This window comes from Piliocolobus tephrosceles, unplaced genomic scaffold (assembly GCF_002776525.5).
Source record: "Piliocolobus tephrosceles isolate RC106 unplaced genomic scaffold, ASM277652v3 unscaffolded_22547, whole genome shotgun sequence".
NCBI lineage: Eukaryota > Metazoa > Chordata > Mammalia > Primates > Cercopithecidae > Piliocolobus > Piliocolobus tephrosceles.
The window spans coordinates 2,034-22,430 of record NW_022304918.1 but is presented as its reverse complement, the minus strand read 5'-3'; the positions used below and the strand labels follow the sequence as shown (position 1 = coordinate 22,430).

The following is a 20,397-nucleotide window of genomic DNA, read 5'->3' as shown; positions in this document are numbered from 1 at the left end:
TTTTTTTGTATTTTTAGTAGAGATGGGGTTTCACCGTGTTAGCCAGGATGGTCTCGATCTCCTGACCTTGTGATCCACCTGTCTCGGCCTCCCAAAGTGCTGGGATTACAGGCTTGAGCCACCACGCCTGGCCAAAGTTTTGTATTTTTAGTAGAGATGGGGTTTCACCATGTTGGCCAGGCTGGCCTTGAACTCCTGACCTCAGTTGATCCACCCACCTCGGTCTCCCAAAGTGCTGGGATTATAGGCATGAGTCACCATGCCTGGCCTCTAACACTCATTCTAAAAACTAAGACAGCCCAGCGCAGTGGCTTATGCCTGTAATCCCAGCAGTTTGGGAGGCCGAGGTGGGTGGATCACCTGAGGTCAGGAGTTCAAGACCAGCCTGGCCAATCTGGCAAAACCCCGTCTCTACTAAAAATACAAAAATCAGCCTGGCACGGTGGTGTGTGCCTGTAGTCCCAGCTACTTGGGGAGGCTGAGGCAGGAGAATCGCTTGAACCCAGGAGGCAGAGGTTGCAATGCGCCAAGATCACTCCACTGCACTCCAGTCTGGGTGACAGAGCAAGACTCCATCTCAAAATATATAATAAATAAATACTAAGACTAAAGTTTCTAAAGACTCAGACGTGAAGTTGTCTGTATTAGTCTGCTCTCACACTGCTAATAAAGAGATACCCAAGACTGGGTAATTTATAAAGAAAAGAGGTTTAATTGACTCTCAGTTCTGCATGGCTGGGGACGCCTCAGGAAACTAACAATCATGGTGGAAGGGGAAGCAAGCATGTCTTTCTTCATGTGGCAGCAGGAAGGAGAAGTGCCAAGTAAAGAGAGAAAAGCCCCTTATAAAACCACCAGATCTCGTGAGAACTCACTCACTATCATGAGAACATAATGGGGAAAACTGCCCCCATGATTTAATTATCTCCACCTGGTCCCACCCTTGACACAGGGATTATTACAATTCAATGTGAGATTTGGGTGGGGACACAGAGGCAAACCAGATCAGTGCCCTAAAGACACAGAGGCAAACCAGATCAGTGCCCTAAAGAATGTGCTTCATGGTCTCAAAACTGTCCCTAAGGATGCTGACTTGTAAGCAAAGCCACCACTGTTGAACGTAAGACCTTCAAGGGGGATGATTTTCAGTATGGCAATGCATTTTACGCACACCTTTTAAGAAGATATAATATTTACTCATCTAAAAACCCTGGCCAAAGTTTACAGACAATTGCTTCTTGGCATTTTGGCTAAGATCAAGTGCAAAGTTCAGATACATAATCTTTGCCTTCAAAGACTGGAAACACAGGACAGAAGAGGTATAGAGGGAACAAAAGTGGCTGATATTAAGGGCTAAGTGGGCAGCCAGACTATCATAGCAGCAGAGTTGGTAGACACATAGGCTTAGATCCAACACACTGTCAGAATCTCAATAAAATGCTTCTCCTTTCCAGTCACAGGTCCTGGAGTAAATCTCTAGGCTTCAAAACTTCAGTCTCCCATCAGCATGAAAAACAATGCCAACTCCAACCGTAGCACAATAGAGGAAGGCCTCTCAGTAGCTGGTTGACCCTCAGATATGGGAGGATGCAGTGACTGCATCAGGGGAGGCTTTGGCAGGTGGGGGAAGAGGGCTTTAGACAAGGGAAACCTTCCATGGCAGAGAACCAGAGCTACACAGTATAGAAGCCACACAAAGCACATCTTGCCTCATGGACTCAAAAATTGGTAGCCCAAGGAATAAAGCTACTGTTTCTATTCATATTCAACTCTTTTTGGGGTGGAGGAGTAGTGGGTAGGAGGCTCTGAAAGCATTTTTTAGTAAGCACTTTTATATAAATAATTCAAGTTTGTAAGAGGAATATTTTATCTTTCTCAGAAAGGAGAATTGAGGATCACAAGTGGGTTCCCAGGGCCCAGTGACTGACATTGACCAGATCAGAAGTTGAAAATGAGACCAACTCCCCAGACCCAAATACAAGCCTCTTCCCACTGAGCCTGCAGTCAGGGTGAGGTAGTGATGAACTTTACCCGTTGGTTTGATGAACTTGGTGACTCACTTTGTTCTGTGCCAACCCATAGTCCTACTACAAGCCTATGAGGTCAGCAAACCACAAGTTGAATATCTAGTTCACTAGCTGCAGGCTGACATGCTTTGTTTTTTTTGTCATCTAGAACACAGTAGGTGCATAATAAATGCTTGGAGGACATGGGGATGAAACTCATGTGTGTCACAAGCTGAGATGTGTGATAATACTCAGGTTATGGGAAACAGGCACTGAGGCTTCAGGTTTCTGCTCTAAAGTCATCTTAGAACCCATCCCTGCTTGAACACCTGATGTACAGTAACTCTCCCACACTCTGTCCCTTCACCTTCTTATAGAATTTTCTGAAGCACTTAGTCACCATCTGCCTTATTGTCCCTTCTCAGTCTCCCAGGAGACTGAGCTCCAAGAGCAGAGTTGCTTCTCATTCACTGCTGCACTCTCAGCACCAAGGACAGTGCCCGGCACGCGGGCGCTCAGTCACCATTTGAAGAGACACTCTGTCCCTGCAGGTCTAGTCCTTTCTCAAGGGCAATTGGGCAGTCTGTGTCAAAAGACTCCAAAAATAATGCATATCCTTTACTTCGTTTTTTTTTTTTTTTTAATGAAACTCTTGTAGAGGCAGGGTCTTGCTGCATTGCCTACGCTAGTCTTGAACCCCTGGCCACAAGTAATGCTCCAGCCTCAACCTCCCAAAGTGCTGGGATTACAGGTTTGAGCCACTATGCCCAGTGGTTCACGAGGAATTTATTTCATTAGGAGCTGATTATAATTACACTACCAAAGACACATGGAAAGATTTATTTACCAAGATGCTTATGGTAGGTTTTAATTTTTTTAGTAGCGTTAACATTCTTAATTATGGCAGTTTTTTTGTTTTGCTTTTTTGTTTTTTGAGACGGGGTCCTCACTCTGTCATCCAGGCTAGAGTGCAGGGGCATGATCATGGCTCACTGCAGCCTTGACCTTCCAGGCTCAAGCAATCCTCCCATCCCAGCCTCCTCATTAGCATGCACCATCATGCCTGGCTAAGTTTTCTTTCTTTTTTTTTTTTTGTTTGTAGAGATGTTTTGTCACTATGTTAGGTGACTGTTATCTTGGCTTCCTGGGCTCAAGAGATCCTCCCACCTTGGCCTCCCAAAGTGAAAGGATTACAGGCACAAGCCACCATGCCCAGCCCAATTATGGCAGTTTTTAATAAAATTAGAAACAACAGAAGCTAATGACCTTAGGCTATTCCCTAACTGCACTGTGTCCCAGTTTTCTTACTTCACCTGGGAATAAAATGCCTTCATCATGGGGTTGTATACATGTGAAGCACTCAGTCTTAAATCATTAATCGCCATTTACTGTGAATCATGGATATAGCCAAACTACCTACCTAGTGAGATGTGATATAAAACACCCATTAACTCTCCAATAGTTTAAATGGCAAGGAAAGTTTTAAAAACGTGTATAGAGCATTATGTATAGTTTGAGTCCAGCTGTGAATACCTAGAAAGAATTGCATGGAAACTAACTAGGTTATCTATAACTAGGTTATATCTATAACTAGGTTATCATCTATAACTAGGTTATCTATAACTAGGCTATCTATAACTAGGTTATTATCTATAGCTAGGCTATCTATAACTAGGTTATCTATAACTAGGTTATCATCTATAACTAGGTTATCTGTAACTAGGCTATCTATAACTAGGTTATCTATAACTAGGTTTTCATCTATAACTAGGTTATCTATAACTAGGTTATCTATAAGTCAAGGGGTGGCAGTTTATGCTTCATATCTGCACGAAATGCTTATTGTAAAGATGTTAGACATTAATTTCATAATCAGAAAAAGATAGCTATGTACACATGGAGGAAAAGGCTAAGAATTCTCAAGTCAATTATAGAAAAGGTAGACTTTAGGCAAATATACTAAGTAATAGCAATTAGCCTGCGAGCACCAACTGTCTGTGTCAGCGGATGTCCACATGAAGTCTTTTGTTTAATTCTTACAACCCCGTGAAGTGAGCCCAAAGTCCCAGAGCATTAATATTAATACCTCAGCTGCTCCTTTACTGTGGGCAAAGGATAGAGTTGGGGCTTGAATTCAGGTCTGATGTTAGAACTCAGCTTTTTTGGTAGGGAGGTACTTGTCTAGAGATGTCAAAACCTACTTGAACATGGGATCCCTGAACACAGGGACTGTGTCTTAGACATATTTATATTGCGCCCACACTGCCTAAGTTGGAATAGCTTAGATACTGTAAGCATGGGCTAGAATTCTAGATCCTGCCGGCACTGCCCAATGGAACTTTCTGCAATGATGTAAATATTCTGCTACTGCACTCGCTGTTCAATATGAGAGCCATATGTGGTTTCTGGGCACTTGAAATGTAGCTAAGGAATTATTTCATTTGATTTCATATTAGTAATTTAAATAGCCACACATACCTAGTGGCCACAACATCAGTCTGCACAGCTTTATGCTTACTGATTATATAGTCTCGGGTGTACTCATTTCACTCATCTGTAAGATGGAGGTCAAAGCATCCCCCAAAAGGGGATGGAGATCGTTCCCAGTGATCAGTCCATGAGCACACTGTGAATACTGGATATTTATTCCAGGAGACGCTCAAAGATTTGAATGGGCAAGTCTCATTTAATTGGCCCTGCCCAGCTGGCCCTCACCTTGCTGCCAGGCTCCAGCATGCTGTCCCCATGCCGGCCTGAGATGGGCACGAAGGGCACAGTCTGGGAGTTGTAACTAATCTTCTTGATATAAGCCTTCACCTCCTTGCTGATCTCCTCAAAGCACGTACTACTGTAAGGTGGCTCTGTGATATCCATCTTGTTGACTGCCGCAGTGAGCTGCTTCACGCCCAGTGTATAGGCCAACAGTGTGTGTTCACACGTCTGCTTGTTCTTGGAGATGCCAGCCTCACACTCTCCTACACTGCTTGCCAAAATCAGCACAGCACAGTCTGCCGAGTCTGAGAGAGGAAGGCCCAGCTCAGACCTGGCCTGGGACACCCCCTGCTCATCTCCACAGCAGGGCCGAGGCAACTCTGGTGGCAGCTGTAAGGTGCCTGTGATCATGTTCTTGATGAAGTCACAGTGACCCATGGCATCAATGATGGTGACATAGCATTGCTTCGCCCCGAACTTCTACAGAAAGATGTCAATGGTGACGCCACTGATACGGTTTGGTTGTGTCCCCACCCAAATCTCATCTTGAACTGTAGTTCCCACAATCCCCACCTGTGGTGGGAGGGACCCAGTGGGAGGTAATTGAATCATGGGGGCGGTTCCTTCATACTATTCTTGTGATAGTAAGTTCTCACAAGATCTGATGGTTCTTTTTTTTTTTTTTTTTTTTGAGACAGAGTCTTGCTCTGTCACCCGAGCTGGAATGCAGTGGCCAGATCTCAGCTCATTGCAAGCTCCGCCTCCCGGGTTTATGCCATTCTCCTGCCTCAGCCTCCGGAGTAGCTGGGACTACAGGCGCCAGCCACCTCGCCCGGCTAGTTTTTTGTATTTTTAGTAGAGACGGGGTTTCACCGTGTTAGCCAGGATGGTCTCGATCTCCTGACCTCGTGATCCACCGGTCTCGGCCTCCCAAAGTGCTGGGATTACAGGCTTGAGCCACCGCGCCCGGCCAAGATCTGATGGTTCTTTTAAGGAGCTTCCCCCTTTGCTTGGCTTTCATTCTCCTTCCTGCTGTCACATGAAGAAGGACATGTTTGCTTCCCCTTCTGCCATGATTGTAAGTTTCCTAAAGCCTCCCCAGCCATGCTGAACTGTGAGTCAATTAAACCTCTTTCCTTTGTAAATGACCCAGTCTCAGGTATGTCTTCATTAGCAGTGTGAGAATGGACGAATACAGCCATGTTCCCACCCTGCCTTTAGCTTGTCCAGCACCCAGAAGTATGTGAAGGAGCCTTTGCCCATCTGAACTAGGAGTGAGAAGAAGAACTCCAGGGATACTTTTGTTTTTTGTTTTTTTTTTAAACAGAGTCTTGCTCTGTCACCCAGGCTGGAGTACAGTGGCGTGATCTTGGCTCACTGCAATCTCCACCTCCTGGGTTCAAGTGATTCTCCTGGCTCAGCCCCCTGAGTAGCTGGGATTACAGGCACATGCCACCACACCCGGCTAATTTTTGTATTTTTAGGAGAGACAGGCTTTCACCATGTTGGCCAGGCTGGTCTCGAACTCCTGACCTCATGATCCACCTGCCTCGGCCTCCCAAAGTGCTGGGATTACAGGCATGAGCCACTGCACCTGGCCTGCCTCTACTTCTAAAGCTCCCCATCAACCAAGAAGAAAGTTCCCGAATAAGTCGAGAGTCAGAAGGGACAGTAACCGGGCAGTGTGATGGAGAAGACTTTGAATTTTTAAATTTTAATTTTAATTTTTAGAGACAAGGTCTTACTTTGTCATCCAGGCTGGAGTGCAATGGCATAAGCATGGCTTACTGCAACTTTGACCTCCTCGACCTACTGGGTTTCAGCAATCCTCCTTCCTCAGCGCCCCAAGTAGCTGGGACCACAGGCACATGCCATCACACCTGGCTCATTTTTGTATTTTTAGGAGAGACAGAGATTTGTCATATTGCCCAGGCCAGTCTCAAACCCTTGAGCTCAAGCAATCCACCTGCCTTGGCCTCACAAAGTGTTGGGATTATAGGTGTGAGCCACCATCCCTGACCCAAATTTTTAAAATAATAGAATATATTACTTGAAAAATTAGGCCCTTCCTTCCTTCCTTCCTTCCTTCCTTCCTTCCTTCCTTCCTTCCTTCCTTCCTTCCTTCCATTTCTTTCTTTCTTCTCTTCTTTCTTTCTTTTCTTTCTGATGGAGTCTTGCTCTGTCACTCAGGCTGGAGTGCAGTGGTGCAATCTCGGCTCACTGCACCCTCCACCTCCCAGATTCAAGCAGTTCTCCTGCCTCAACCTCCAGAGTAGCTGAGATTGATCACAGGTGCCTGCCACCGTGCCCGGCTAATTTTTTGTATTTTTAGTAGAGATGGGGTTTCACCATGTTGGCCAGGCTGCTCTCAAACGCCTGACCTCAAGCAATCTACCTGCCTCGGCCTCCCAAAGTGCTGGGATTACAGGCATGAGTCATTGTGCCCAGCCTGGTTTTTCTTTAAGAGCAAGTTTTAGGGTCAAATTGACCCAGGGCCATTCATAAAGTGCCTAGCCTGGCACATGGGCCTACCACATGGTCAGCAAGACTTTAACTTAGCAATAGCAGCAAACACTTATGTAATGCTCACCATGTATCTGGTGTTGCTTTAAGTACTTAACTCAGATTATCTCATTTAATCCTTGCAACAACTCAATGAAGTTTTATTTTTTTAATTTTAATTATTATTATTATTATGTTTTTTTTATTTTTGAGACGGAGTCACACTCTTTCACCCAGGCTGGATGCAGTGGCCCCATCTTGGCTCACTGTAGCCTCCCGCTCCCAGGTTCAAACAATTCTCCAACCTCTGCCTCCCAAGTAGCTGGGATTACAGGTGTATGCCACTGTGCCCAGCCTAATTTTTATTATTTTTTTATTTTTAGTTTTTGAGATAGAGTCTCACTCTGTTGTAAGAGAGAAATGAACTAACTTGAGATCATACAGCTAATAAACAGCAGAACCAGGATTTGAACCCAGGTTCAAGCCCTTGAACGCTACCCTGTGGTAAATGGTAGCTATGACGGATGGTTACACCTGGGAACTTTGCACTTCTTTCAGCACTGGTAAAAATGAGGCTACTAAAAAAGTCAGTAGAACATATAGGTTACCACATCAGTCTCGCCAGCTGGGAGATCCTGGCTGTTTGTTTATTTCAGCCGTAATTAGAGTGCTGTGTAAGCCCTGAGGCATAGTGGAGGATAAAACAGACCAGAGACCAGGTGGCTTCCTCAAGAAAACTAATCAGGTCATTCGGAGACAGGACTAGAACACAGGCCTCCTGACTTTTGCTACTATAGGAATGTTTACAAAGTAGTTTCGAATATACATCAGATAAGCAGTTCCCAAAGAGTAGTCTAGGGACCCATAGAGGCCTAAGGGTTTCCAAGATCAAAACTAGTTCTGTAACAATGCTAAGACATTATTTTCCCTCTCATTCTCCCATGAGTGCACAGTGGTGTGTTCTAGGGGCTACATGACATGTAAAATGCTAATGGGCTGAAGAAGCAGATATGAGAATCCAGCTGTCTTCTATTAAGCCAAACAGTAAAGAGATCTGCAAGAATATAAAACAATGCCACCCTTCTATGATTTTTTTGTTTTGGGAAATAGTTATTCTTCACACATTAAAAATGTTATGTTGACTGGGTGCGGTGGCTCACGCCGGTAATCCCAGCAGTTAAGGAGGCCGAGGCAGGTGGATCACTTTAGATCGGGAGTTCGAGACTGGCCTGACCCACATGGAGAAACCTCCGTCTCTACTAAAAATACAAAATTAGCTGGGCGTTGTGGCGTATGCCTGTAATCCCAGCTACTCGGGAGACTGAGGCGGGAGAATCGCTTGAACTCAGGAGGCAGAGGTTGCGGTGGGCCAAGATCACGCCACTGCACTCCAGTCTGGGCAACAAGAGCGAAACTCTGTCTCAAAAACAAAAACAAAACAAAAAAAGTGATATGTTAATATGTAAGGAGTTTATACTGCTATTTTAAAATAATTACATTTTTAATTTTAAAAAAATTTCATATTTTATTTATTTATTTATTTTTATTTTTATTTTTTGAGACAGAGTCTCACCCTGTTGCCTGGGCTGGAGTGCAGTGGCGTGATCTCATCTCACCGCAACCTCCACCTCGAGGGTTCAAGTAATTATCGTGCCTCAGCCTCCTAAGTAGCTGGGAATACAGGCACGCACTACCATGCTTGGCTGATTTTTGTATTTTTAGTAGAGACAGGGTTTTCCAAGAAGATTATGGAAAAACGAGTGATCTGATATGGTGATTCTCCAACTTTCTGCTCTTGGGAACCCTTTACTCTCCTAAAGGGACTCCACGGGGATTTGATTATGTGGATTAGAGCTATCTATATTCACTGTATTCAAAATAAAACTGAGCTGTTTTGTTTTGAGACAGAGTCTTACCGTGTCACCCAGGCTGGAGTGCAGTGGCGCAATCTCGGCTCACTGCAACCTTTGCCTCCCAGGTTCAAGCAATTATCGTGCCTCAGCCTCCCTAGTAGTTGAGATTCCAGGCAGGCACCACCACATCCAGCTAATTTTTGTAGTTTTAGTAGAGATGGTGTTTCTGCACGTTGGCCATGCTGGTCTCGAACTCCCGACCGAAAGTGATTGACCCGCCTTGGCCTCCCAAAGTGCTAGGATTACAGGCATGAGCTACCACACCCGGCTGATAACTAAAACTGGCCCGGTGGCTCATGCCTGTAATCCCAGCACTTTGGGAGGCCAAAGCGGGCCAATTACCTAAGGTCAGGAGTTCGAGACCAGCCTGGCCAACATGGGGAAACCCCATCTCTACTAAAAATACAAAAATTAGCCAGGCGTGGTGGCGCATGCCTGTAATCTCAGCTACTCAAGGGTCTGAGGCACGAGAATTGCTTGAACCCGGGAAGTAGAGGCTGCAGTGAGCTGAGATGGGCCATTGCACTCCAGCCTGGGCAACTCCGTCTCAAAAAAAGAAAGAAAGAAACACATGGGGGCGCTCTTGCCACAAACTGCAGAGAAAAATGATCTTAAAACCAAGGACATTGAAGGCCATGGATGCCTGGGGGGCTGCTAGTACAATGCTTTTCTGATCCCATCGTCACCAATTCTGGTCTTTCCCCTTAGGTTACAGGTAGTGATAGGGATAGATGGGTAATGTAGCTAATTTCACCTTCCTGTAAGCTTTGTTTTCCACGAATTATTTTGCATCTTGGTGTATTGATGTAATTTCTTGGCCATAACTCTCACAAGTCCATAGAAGGTAAAGTGAGGCCCTATGACACCCATCTCTGGCCTTTCAGGCTGTGCTTCTGAGAACATCTGTGGAGTGTTGGGAAGGAAACTGGCTTTGGCATCCAAAGACCAGGCACCAGGTCTCGGCCTCACCACTTCCTGGCTGTGTGACCTTGGGCAAGTTACTTTACCTCTCTGAGCCTCATTATCTCACCACTAAGAGAAGGATGGTAATAGCTGCCCTCACAGAATTATTGTGAAGAGCAGATGAGCAGTAAAGTGGCTTTATAAACGTAAAGTACTGTAGGAAGGTCTGTATTTGTTATGACACTGGCCTGTGGAAATATGTAAATAAGTGTCTAATATGTGGTTTTTGAAGATGCTGATTCTTTGCTGTCCTAATTCCCTATTGTGTCAGAAATTTCATTTTACCTCTCAAGAGGTTTTTCTGGTATCTGGACTTTAAAAAATACAGGTCTGAGCTTTTGGCCAGGGCGAAGTTGGTAGTGACCTAATTGTCTGGGAAGTCTTTCTGTGCACCTGCCCATTAGAGCGCCAGAAATCCCACCATTGGCAATCTGCTGCTTTAGATTCTTCTTGTAAAACATCAACAACTCCTCTCCTTCTTTTCTTTCTTCCCTCCTTCCAAAAGCTTTTTCCACTGGCTTGATGATTCCTTAAATTCTACTTTTAGATCACTGAGTGATCTTGGCTCACTGCAACCTCCACCTCCCGGATTCAAGCAATTCTCCTGCCTCAGCCTCCCAAGTAGCCGGGACTACAGGCGCCTGCCACCATGCCCGGCTAATTTTTTGTTTTGTATTTTTAGTAGAGATAGGGTTTCACCATGTTGGCCAGGCTGGTTTCAAACTCCTGACCTCAAGTGATCTGGCTGCCTCGGCCTTCCCAAGTGTTAGGATCACAGGCGTGAGCCACTGCGCCCTGCCTACTTTTGGACACTTTGATTTGGTCTAAGACTTCAGCTCCCAGCTAAAACTGCTTCTCGCTCTAAGGAAAGCCAATACTGGGGCCTGATGCAGTGACTCACACCTATCGTCCCAGTTACTTGGGAGGCTGAGGCAGGAGAATCACTTGAGCCCAGGAGGTCAAGGCTATAGTGAGCTATGATCGCACCACTGAACTCCAACTTGGGCAACAGAGGAAGATCCTCCTTTTAAAAACAGACAAGCAAGCAATAAACAAACAGAAAAGCCAGTACTGGACACTGTATTAGATTAGGGGATCTTACAGGGCAAGGGCCGTGTCTCAGTTACCTTTGCATCCTTCAGGGCCTAGCAAAGGGTCTGGTGCACAGTAGGTCTTTCGTGAATGTTCATGGAACTGGCAATTTTTTTTTTTCGGCTTGATTTTTAGAAATAGGGTTTCACCATGTTGTCCAGGCTGGTCTCAAACTCATGAGCTCAAGCAGTCCTCCCACCTCAGCCTCTCAAAGTCCTGGGACTACAGGTGTGAGCCACTGCATCTGGCCGGAATTGGCAAGTTTTGTCTAGAACCAGACTAAAGTATCTTTCCATCATCCTTGCAGCTGGGAATGAGGTAAGATAGTACAAGACAGGGGGTTGGACTCACTCTTTCATTGAAGTTGACCTAATATCACATCTTTGTAGGCCTGTCTTTTTTCCCCTGACATTAATATTTGGGCTTGAAAAAAGAATAATGTAAAAGAAATACATGCTTAATATAAAGGTTACAGAAAGAAGAAAACCAAATTATTCGTGATCCTACAACCACCACAGACTAATCACGGTTAAGTTAGTATATTTTCATTGGATTATTCTCTTTTTCTATTTATTTATTTATTTATTTATTTTTTGAGGCAGGTTCTCTTTTTTTTTTTTTTTTTTTTTTTTTGTGGCAGGTTCTCACTATTGCCCAGGCTGGAGTGTACTAGCGCAATCACAGCTCACTGTAGCCTATACCTCCTGGGCTCAAGTGATCCTCCTACCTCGGCCTCCCGAAGTGATAGGATTACAGGCGTGAGTCACTAATCCCTTAAAGAAGAAGAGCCTTTTTCTTCTTTTTTTTTTTTTTTTTTTTTTTTTTTTTTTTTTTTTTTTTTTTTTTTGGGACTGAGTCTCGCTCTGTCGCCCGGGCTGGAGTGCAGTAGCCAGATCTCAGCTCACTGCAAGCTCCGCCTCCTGGGTTCACGCTATTCTCCTGCCTCAGCCTCCGTAGTAGCTGGGACTATAGGCGCCCGCCACCTCGCCCGGCTAGTTTTTTGAATTTTTGTAGTAGAGACGGGGTTTCACCGTGTTAGCCAGGATGGTCTCGATCTCCTGACCTCATGATCCGCCCGTCTCGGCCTCCCAAAGTGCTGGGATTACAGGCTTGAGCCGCCGCGCCCGGCCTGCCTTTTTCTTCTTTAAAGAAATCTTATTTTTTCCTGTGATTATAAAAGTTATATATATATGTAAATGTAACAGCGTATAGACATTTTGGAAAACAGTTTGGCAATTTCTTTTTTGAGATGGAGTCTCTCTCTGTCATCCAGGCTGGAGTGCAGTGGCGTAATCTCGACTCACTGCAACCTCCTCCTCCTGGGTTCAAGCGATTCTCCTGTCTCAGCCTCCCGAGTAGCTGGGATTACAGGGGTGCACCACCATGTCTGGTTAATTTTTGTATTTTTAGTAGAAGCAGGGTTTCACTATGTTGGCCAGGCTGGTCTCAAGCTCCTGACATCAGGTGATTTGCCCACCTTGTCCTCCCAAAGTGCTGAGATTACAGGCGTAAGCCACGGTGCCCGGCCTGCAATTTCTTATAAGACTAAACATGCACTTATCATATAACCCAGCAATTATATTCTTGTGCATTTATCCCAGATAAATTAAAATTTAAGTTCACACAAAAACCTGCAGACTTTTTTTTTTTTTTTTTTGAGACGGAGTCTCGCTCTGTCACCCAGGCTGGAGTGCAGTGGCATGATCTTGGCTCACTGCAAGCTCTGCCTCCTGGGTTCACGCCATTCTCCTGCCTCAGCCTCCCAAGTAGCTGGGACTACAGGCACCTGCCATCACACCTGGCTAATTTTTTGTATTTTTGGTAGAGACAGGGTTTCACCGTGTTAGTCAGGATGGTCTTGATCTCCTGACCTCATGATCCGCCTGCCTTATCCTCCCAAGGTGCTGGGATTACAGGCGTGAGCCACCGTGCCCGGCCTGAGAAATGTTTATAGCAGCTTTATTTGTAACAACAAAATACTGGAAACAATTCTTCAGTAGGAGAATGGTTGACCAAACTCTGGTACATCCACACCATGGAATACTCCCTAGCAATAGCAAGGAATGTACTAATGATACACGCAGCAACCTAGATGGACATCAAGGGTGTTAGGCTTCGTGAAAAAAAGCCAGTGTCAAAAGATTACATACCCTGTGCTTCCATTTATATAACATCTCAAAGTGACGCAACTATAGAGATGGAGAGCAGATTAGCGGTTGCCAGAGGACGAAGACACGGGTGAGGAGCTGGGAGAGAGTGAGGGTGGCTGAGAATACAAAGAGGTAGCATGAGGCTGTGATTCTGAGGTGATGGAATGGTTCTGTATCTTAACTGTGGTGTTGGTTACACAAATTTATACATAGGAAAAAACTAGAACTACACAGACACGAATGCAGTTTTTAAAAATGGTAAAAACTGAGTAAGGTCTGTAGACTGGCTAATAGTAATACACCAAGAGCAATGTCAGTTTTCTGGTTTTGATGTTATAATATGGCTACACAAGATTTCATCATTGGCGCTGGGTGTGGTGGCTCATGCCTATAATCCCAATACTTTGGGAGGTCAAGGCAGGCAGATCACCTGAGGTCAGGAGTTCAAGACCAGTCTGGCGAAATCCCATCTCCACTAAAAACACAAATATTAGTTGGGTGTGGCGGTGCATGCCCATAGTCCCAGCTACTTGGGAGGCTGAGGCAGGAGAATCGCTTGAACCTGGGAAGTAGAGGCTGCAGTGAGCCAAGATCACACCACTGCACTCCAGCCTGGGCAATAGAGCGAGACTCCATCTCAAAATAAAAAAAAGATTTCACCATTGGGGTAGCTGGGTGAGTGGTATGCGAATCCCTGTGTGCTGTTCTTACACTTGCCTTTGAGTGTGTAATGATTTCAAAACAAACAGCTTAAAATGTGGGTGGGGGAAGTACCTAGGCAAGACCTCTCCACCACTGTCCAATGTGTTTATTGCAAGGACTCCCCCTCTCCAGGGTGTGATGCCACGTTTCCAACATCCTACCTCCTGCAGCTTGGAGAAGGGGTTGGTGTTCATGTGGACTTTTCAGGTACCTGTGGAGGACGGTGGGGGCAGGAATACCTGATGCGTGGATGGGAGGAGAGAGAAAAGATGTAGCAATTGTAGACAGATGAGTCAGGTATGGCACCAAGGACCAGCCTGAACATGCCTGAAAATCAGCCCATATGCCAAACGGAATAGGAGGGACTTGGGTCTCTGACTCTTGAATCATGTTGTTTTCCAAATCTTTCTGTGATTATGCTTAGGGGATATTTTAAAGACTGCACAGTCCTAGAACCCTTCTCTTTAGCTGATCCTGATTATACAAAGAATGTTTGTGTACTTCCAAATTCATATATTATAAGCCTTACCCCAAAGGTGACAGTATTAGGAGGTGGGCGTTTGGGAGGTGATTAGGTCATGAGAGTGGAGCCCTCATGATAGGGATTAGTGTCTTTATCAAAGAGATCTCCAAGAGCTAGTAGCCCCTTGTACTATGTCAGGACACAACAAGAAGGCACCCTCTATGAATCAGGAAGAGGGCCCTCACCAGACACCAAATCTGCCAGCACTTTGTTCTTGGACCTTCCTGCCACCAGAACTGTAAGAAATAAAAGTCTGTTGTTTATAAGGCACCCAATTTATGGTATTTTGTTTCGGCAGCCTGAACAGACTAAGGTAGTCTCTCTTTTTTCTTCTTTTGTTTTTCTTTTTTTTCTTTGAGATGGAGTTTCGCTTTTGTTGCCCAGGCTGCAGTGCAATGGCACAATCTCGGCTCACCGCAACCTCTGCCTCCTGGGTTCAAGCGATTCTCCCGCCTCTGCCTCCCAAGTAGTTGGGACTACAGGCATGCACCACCATGCCTGGCTAATTTTGTATTTTTAGTAGAGATGAGGTTTCTCCATGTTGCGCAGGCTGGTCTCGAACTCTTGACCTAAAGTGATCCGCCCACCTTGGCCTCCCAAAGTGCTGGGACTACAGATGTGAGCCACTGCGCCCAGCCTTAAGATAGTCTTTAAACAAACTTTAAAATAGTGCATTAAATATACAGAACACTTCTGCTTCTGTCCAAAATGAGATAACAGAGACCAGATATATTCTCCCAACTGAAACAACAGAAAGAACTGGACAAAATCTAGGAAGCAATGATTTTCTGATATTGGACCTCACCGGTGCAGGACAGTGATTCCCGAGAGAGGGGAAACAAATGAGGTGAGTCTTATGATTGCCCCTCCCACCTTGCTGCCTGGAATGAGTTTCTGAGCTGTGGCATGTGGAAGGGAGCTGCATTAAGAGGGTTGGAGCCAGGCATGGTGGCTCACACCCAGGTGGAGGCTGATGGACTTCTGGAGCTGAGCGGCTGGAGCTGAGAGTCCAAGGAGGCCATGGTGGCTGGAGTTCAGGGCAGAGTACTGGAGAGGAGAGAGCTACAGAGAGCTGCAGAGAGCTCCCTCTTCACTGGTCAGCACATGCCTGTAACGAAGCTTCCTGAGGCTGGGGAAGAACCACCTGAAAGGACCACAGGAAACGATCACTGCCGTTCACATGGAAACAGGAGTACTCTGTGTTCCCACCAGGCAGAGTAGAAAACCTCTTAATTCCAGGGGGATTGGGTACAGTCCTCAGAAGTGTATTGTTTCAGTAGTGGGACAAAATGAACCCCAGAATAAAGGCTGCTCTGGTCTCACCTAACAGCCTCAAAGTCTGGCCAGGCGCAGTGGCTCACGCCTGTAATCCCAGCACTTTGGGAGGCGGAGGCGTGGGGATCACTCGAGATCAGGAGGTCAAGACCAGCCTGGCCAATGTGGCGAAACCGCTTCTCTACTAAAAATACAAAAATTAGCCAGGTATGGTGGCAGGCACCTGTAATCCCAGCTATTCGGGAGGCTGAGGGAGGAGTAATTGCTTGAACCCAGGAGGTGGAGGTTGCAGTGAGCCGAGATCGTGCCATTGCACTCCAACCTGGGTGACAGAGAGAGACTCCATCTCAAAAAAAAAAAAAAAAAAAAAAAGCCTCAAAGTGAACCTCAAAAGGATCAAACTGTTTCCAAGTAACTTAAGTGTCCCATAACGAATTTCAAGAATATTCATAGGAACACGAAAATATCTAGCACCAAAAGAGGTAAAATTCACACTGTCTGGCGTCATCCAATTACAAATTACTAGGTGTGCAAAGAGGAAAGTAAATAAGACCTAAAATGAAAAGAAAAATAAATCATTAGAAGCAAACTGGGAAATGATACAGATGATAGAATTAATAGAAAAGAGATGCCATGGCATCTTGGTTGGGCTGAGAAAAAAAAAAGAAGAAAGAAAAAGAAAAAAAAAGAAAAGGGAATTAATGTTACTGTAACTATACAGTATCCCACATGGTCAAACAGGTAAAAGAAAGATTAAGTAAGCTAAGTAGAGACATGGAAGATTTTGTAGATATGGGCAGGAGGTGGGGAGTCTCATTATGTTGCCCAGGCTGGTCTTGAACTCTCCAGCTTCAAGCAATCCTCTTACCTTGGTGTCTCAAAGTGCTGGGATTACATGCGTGAGCCACCATGCTCAGCCTGGACATGGAAGACTTTTCAAAGACCCAATTCAAACTTCTAGAAATTAAAACAACAACATCTAAAATGAAAAATACCCTTGCTAGGAGTGACAGCTGGTTAGATACTGCCAATGAAAAGACTGGTGAACTTGAAGGCATAGCAATAGAAAGCATCCAAAATGAAATAGATTTAAAAAAAAAGATTTAAAAATAGTTACAGAGCATCAGGGAGCTTTGCAACAACTTCAAGCAGCCCAATATATGTGTAAATGAAGTCCCCGAAGGAGGCAGAGGGAAAGGAAAGAGAAAAAATATTTAAATAAATAATGGCTGGCCAGCCACGGTGGCTCAAGCCTGTAATCCCAGCACTTTGGGAGGCCGAGGAGGGTGGATCACGAGGTCAGCAGATGGAGACCATCCTGGCTAACATGGTGAAACCCTGTCTCTACTAAAAATATGAAAAAAATTAGCAGGGCGTGGTGGCAGGCACCTGTAGTCCCAGCTACTCAGGAGGCTGAGGCAGGAGAATGGTGTGAACCCAGGAGGCGGAGCTTGCAGTGAGCTGAGATCGCACCACTGCACTCCAGCCTGGGCGACTGAACAAGACTCCATTTCAAAACAAACAAACAAAGGCCAAATTTTTTTCAAGCTTGATGAAAACTGTACTCCTACAGATCCAAAAACTTCAACAGACCACAAGCACTAAAATCCATGAACCAAACTTTGAAACCACACTAGGAAGCAGAGACAGCTTATCCCAGAGCTATAGCATGCGAAGTCAACTTTCCTCCGTACAAAGTTGCCTGTGTTCCTGCCTGGAACCACCCAGCAGAACAGAGGTGATGGAACTGCATGGTCCAAAGGAAAACACTCTGAGGAGCTGGGTTAGGGTTCCAATTCTGCTTCAGTTAGCCCTTGAGGAATATTAGAGGGTTGGGGCCAGGCACATACCTATAATCCCAGCACTTTGGAAGGCCGAGGCAGGCGGATTGCCTGAAATCAGGAGTTAGAGACAAGCCTGCCCAACATGGTGAAACTAAAAATACAAAAATTAGCCTGGTGTGGTGGTGGGCACCTGCAATCTCAGCTACTCGGGAGGCTGAGGCAGGAAAATCACTTCAAGCTGGGAGGTGGAGGGTGCAGTGAGCCAAGATCACGCCACTGCACTCCAGCCTGGGGAACATAGTGAGACCCCCATCTCTACAAAAAATTAAAAACTTGGTTAGCTGGGTATGGTGGCAGAGCCTCTAGTTCCAGGCACTCGGGAGGCTGAGGTAGAAGGATTGTTTGAGCCCAGTGGGTCAAGGTTGCAGTGAACCAAGGTAATGCCACTACATAGTAGTCTGGGGACAGAGTGGGAGCCAGTATTTAAAAAAAAAAAAAAAAGTTTCAAAGCAAATTATATCATTCCATCTTTGTAACAAAACGAAAAAAGAAAAAACCCAACATATACATATATAGTGAATAGCGTGGATAAATAAATTCCAAAATCAACATTAGGTCGCACAATCCAACATTAGATTGCAGGGAACTACAGAGAGATTGACTTTTCGTATTTCCATCCAATTTGTTTTGTTACAATGGCGTGTATTATTTTTAAAACAGAAAAACTTTATAAAAATTCAAAACAAAACAAAAACCAAACCCACACTGCCAAAGGCCCCTCCCTCTAAGGTTTCCACAACCCAAGGCTCCTTCTCCCAGAGCTTCGGAGCCCCCTGGAAAGCTGCTTGCGCCTTCACCCGCTAGGGGCGCTGTCCACTCGGGCCCAGGCCTGGAGTCTAGTACAAGGCCGGCCGTTGGAGGGAAGCATTAAAGTCCCGGCACAGGTATCCAGGGTGTCCCGTGGATGGGAAACTTAGCCAGGACTGGGCTCAAAAGAAGGTGCTACCAGTGCGGCTCTTGGCCCTGGAGCTGCCTGGTGCTGGGGCCAGGTGCAAGGGGTGATGGGTGCAGAAAGTGAGAATAAATCCAGATTCTGGGAGGTAAGTCGGGATGCTTCAGATTGTGTTTTGTAATAAAGCGGATTCCTTTGTGGAACCCAACTATCAAACCCACCAAAGCTTTGTCCAATGCTTAGTCCTATTATTACCAATATTTACAAGTGTGCACCATGTGCCGGGCAGTGTGTCTTACACACATTAGCCTTTATTCTTCCTACATCATATGAGATTTGTTTTTATTATCATTTCCAGACTCAGAGACTCAGAGAAGTAAAGTGACTTATTAGGGCACACAGCCAGCAAAAGCCAGGCTAGGATGCAAACCTAGCCCAGACTCCTGGCCACCATGCTGTACTGCCTCCCAGCCTGCTAGGCACAGGGACATAGACGGAGCTTCAGCGCTTCCGTCTATGATGGAGACAGTAGAGGTCTGGAGTAAGGAGTTCTGCTTACGATCGCAGGAACCCCACTGGGCTCAGGAGCACTGAGTTTGGGGCGTTGGGCTGCAGAGATCTCTGGGCAGCACTGAGGAGTCCACGAGCTGCACCTGAATTCTTACCCAGCCACTTTTGGCCTCTCAGTAATCTCCATGGCCAGCACCACACCTGCCTCTAGTGGTTTGTAGCTCCCCCTCTAAAATGCCGGCTGAATCCCTCACCTATATCCTTCTCAGCACAGTCGGCTTTTCTAAAAAACAATATAGTCCTGTGGCTAAGGACATGGTCTGTAGGCCATCGAGGTCCACAGACCTGGGTTTAAATTCCAGCTTTAGCCAGACATGGTGGCTCACTCCTGTAATCCCAGCACTTTGGGAGGCCAAGGTAGGCAGATCATTTGAGGTCAGGAATTTAAGACCGACCTGGCCAACATGGAGAAACCCTGTCTCTACTAAAAATACAAAAATTAGCCGGGCATGGTGGCATACGCCTGTAATCCCAGCTATTCAGGAGGCTGAGGCAGGAGAATCACTTGAACCTGGGAGGCAGAGGTTGCAGTGAGACGAGATGGTGTCACTGCACTCCAGACTGGGTGACAGACCAAGACTCTGTCTCAAAATAAATAAATAAATAAATAAAAATGAAGATAAACAAATTCCAGCTTTGACCCTGCTGGTATATGGGTGAGGTAGGGAGATGGAACCCACAAATATACATCAGCCCAACAGCCCTAAGTCACCTTCTTTACTATTAGGAAGACAACAACAACTAAAAATGGTGTCATGAATATGAACAAAATTGTCAAATGCATTAGTTGAAGTGGTTTTTTTTGTACTGTGTCCTCAAATTTAATGGATTAAAAGGCCAGGTGCAGTGGCTTACACCTGCAATCCCAGCATTTTGGGAGGCCGAGGTGAGCAGATCACCCAAGGTCAGGAGTTCAAGACCAGCCTGGCCAACACAGTGAAACTCCGTCTCTACTAAAAATACAAAAATTAGCCAGGCGTGGTGGCGGGCGCCTGTAATCCCAGCTACTCGGGAGGCTGAGGCAGGAGAATCACTTGAATCTGGCAGGCGGAGGTTGCAGTGAGCCGAGACTGCACCATTGCACTCCAGCCTGGGCGACAAGAGCGAGACTGCATCTCAAAAAAAAAAAAATTAATGGATTAATGTGTCTTGTATATATATATTTAAAACATCTCTACCAAAAAAAAAAAAAAAAAAATCCAGCTTTGCCATTCACTAGCTGTGTCATCTGTGTGGCCTTTGGCAAGTGGCTT

The 20,397-nt window shown here is 45.5% G+C and overlaps 1 pseudogene; it reads right to left on the bottom strand.

Annotated features, from left to right (window-relative positions):
* LOC111547530 overlaps positions 1–5,981 on the bottom strand; it is an 8,691-nt pseudogene extending 2,710 nt beyond the window's left edge.
* Positions 5,982–20,397: the final 14,416 nt, after the last annotated feature.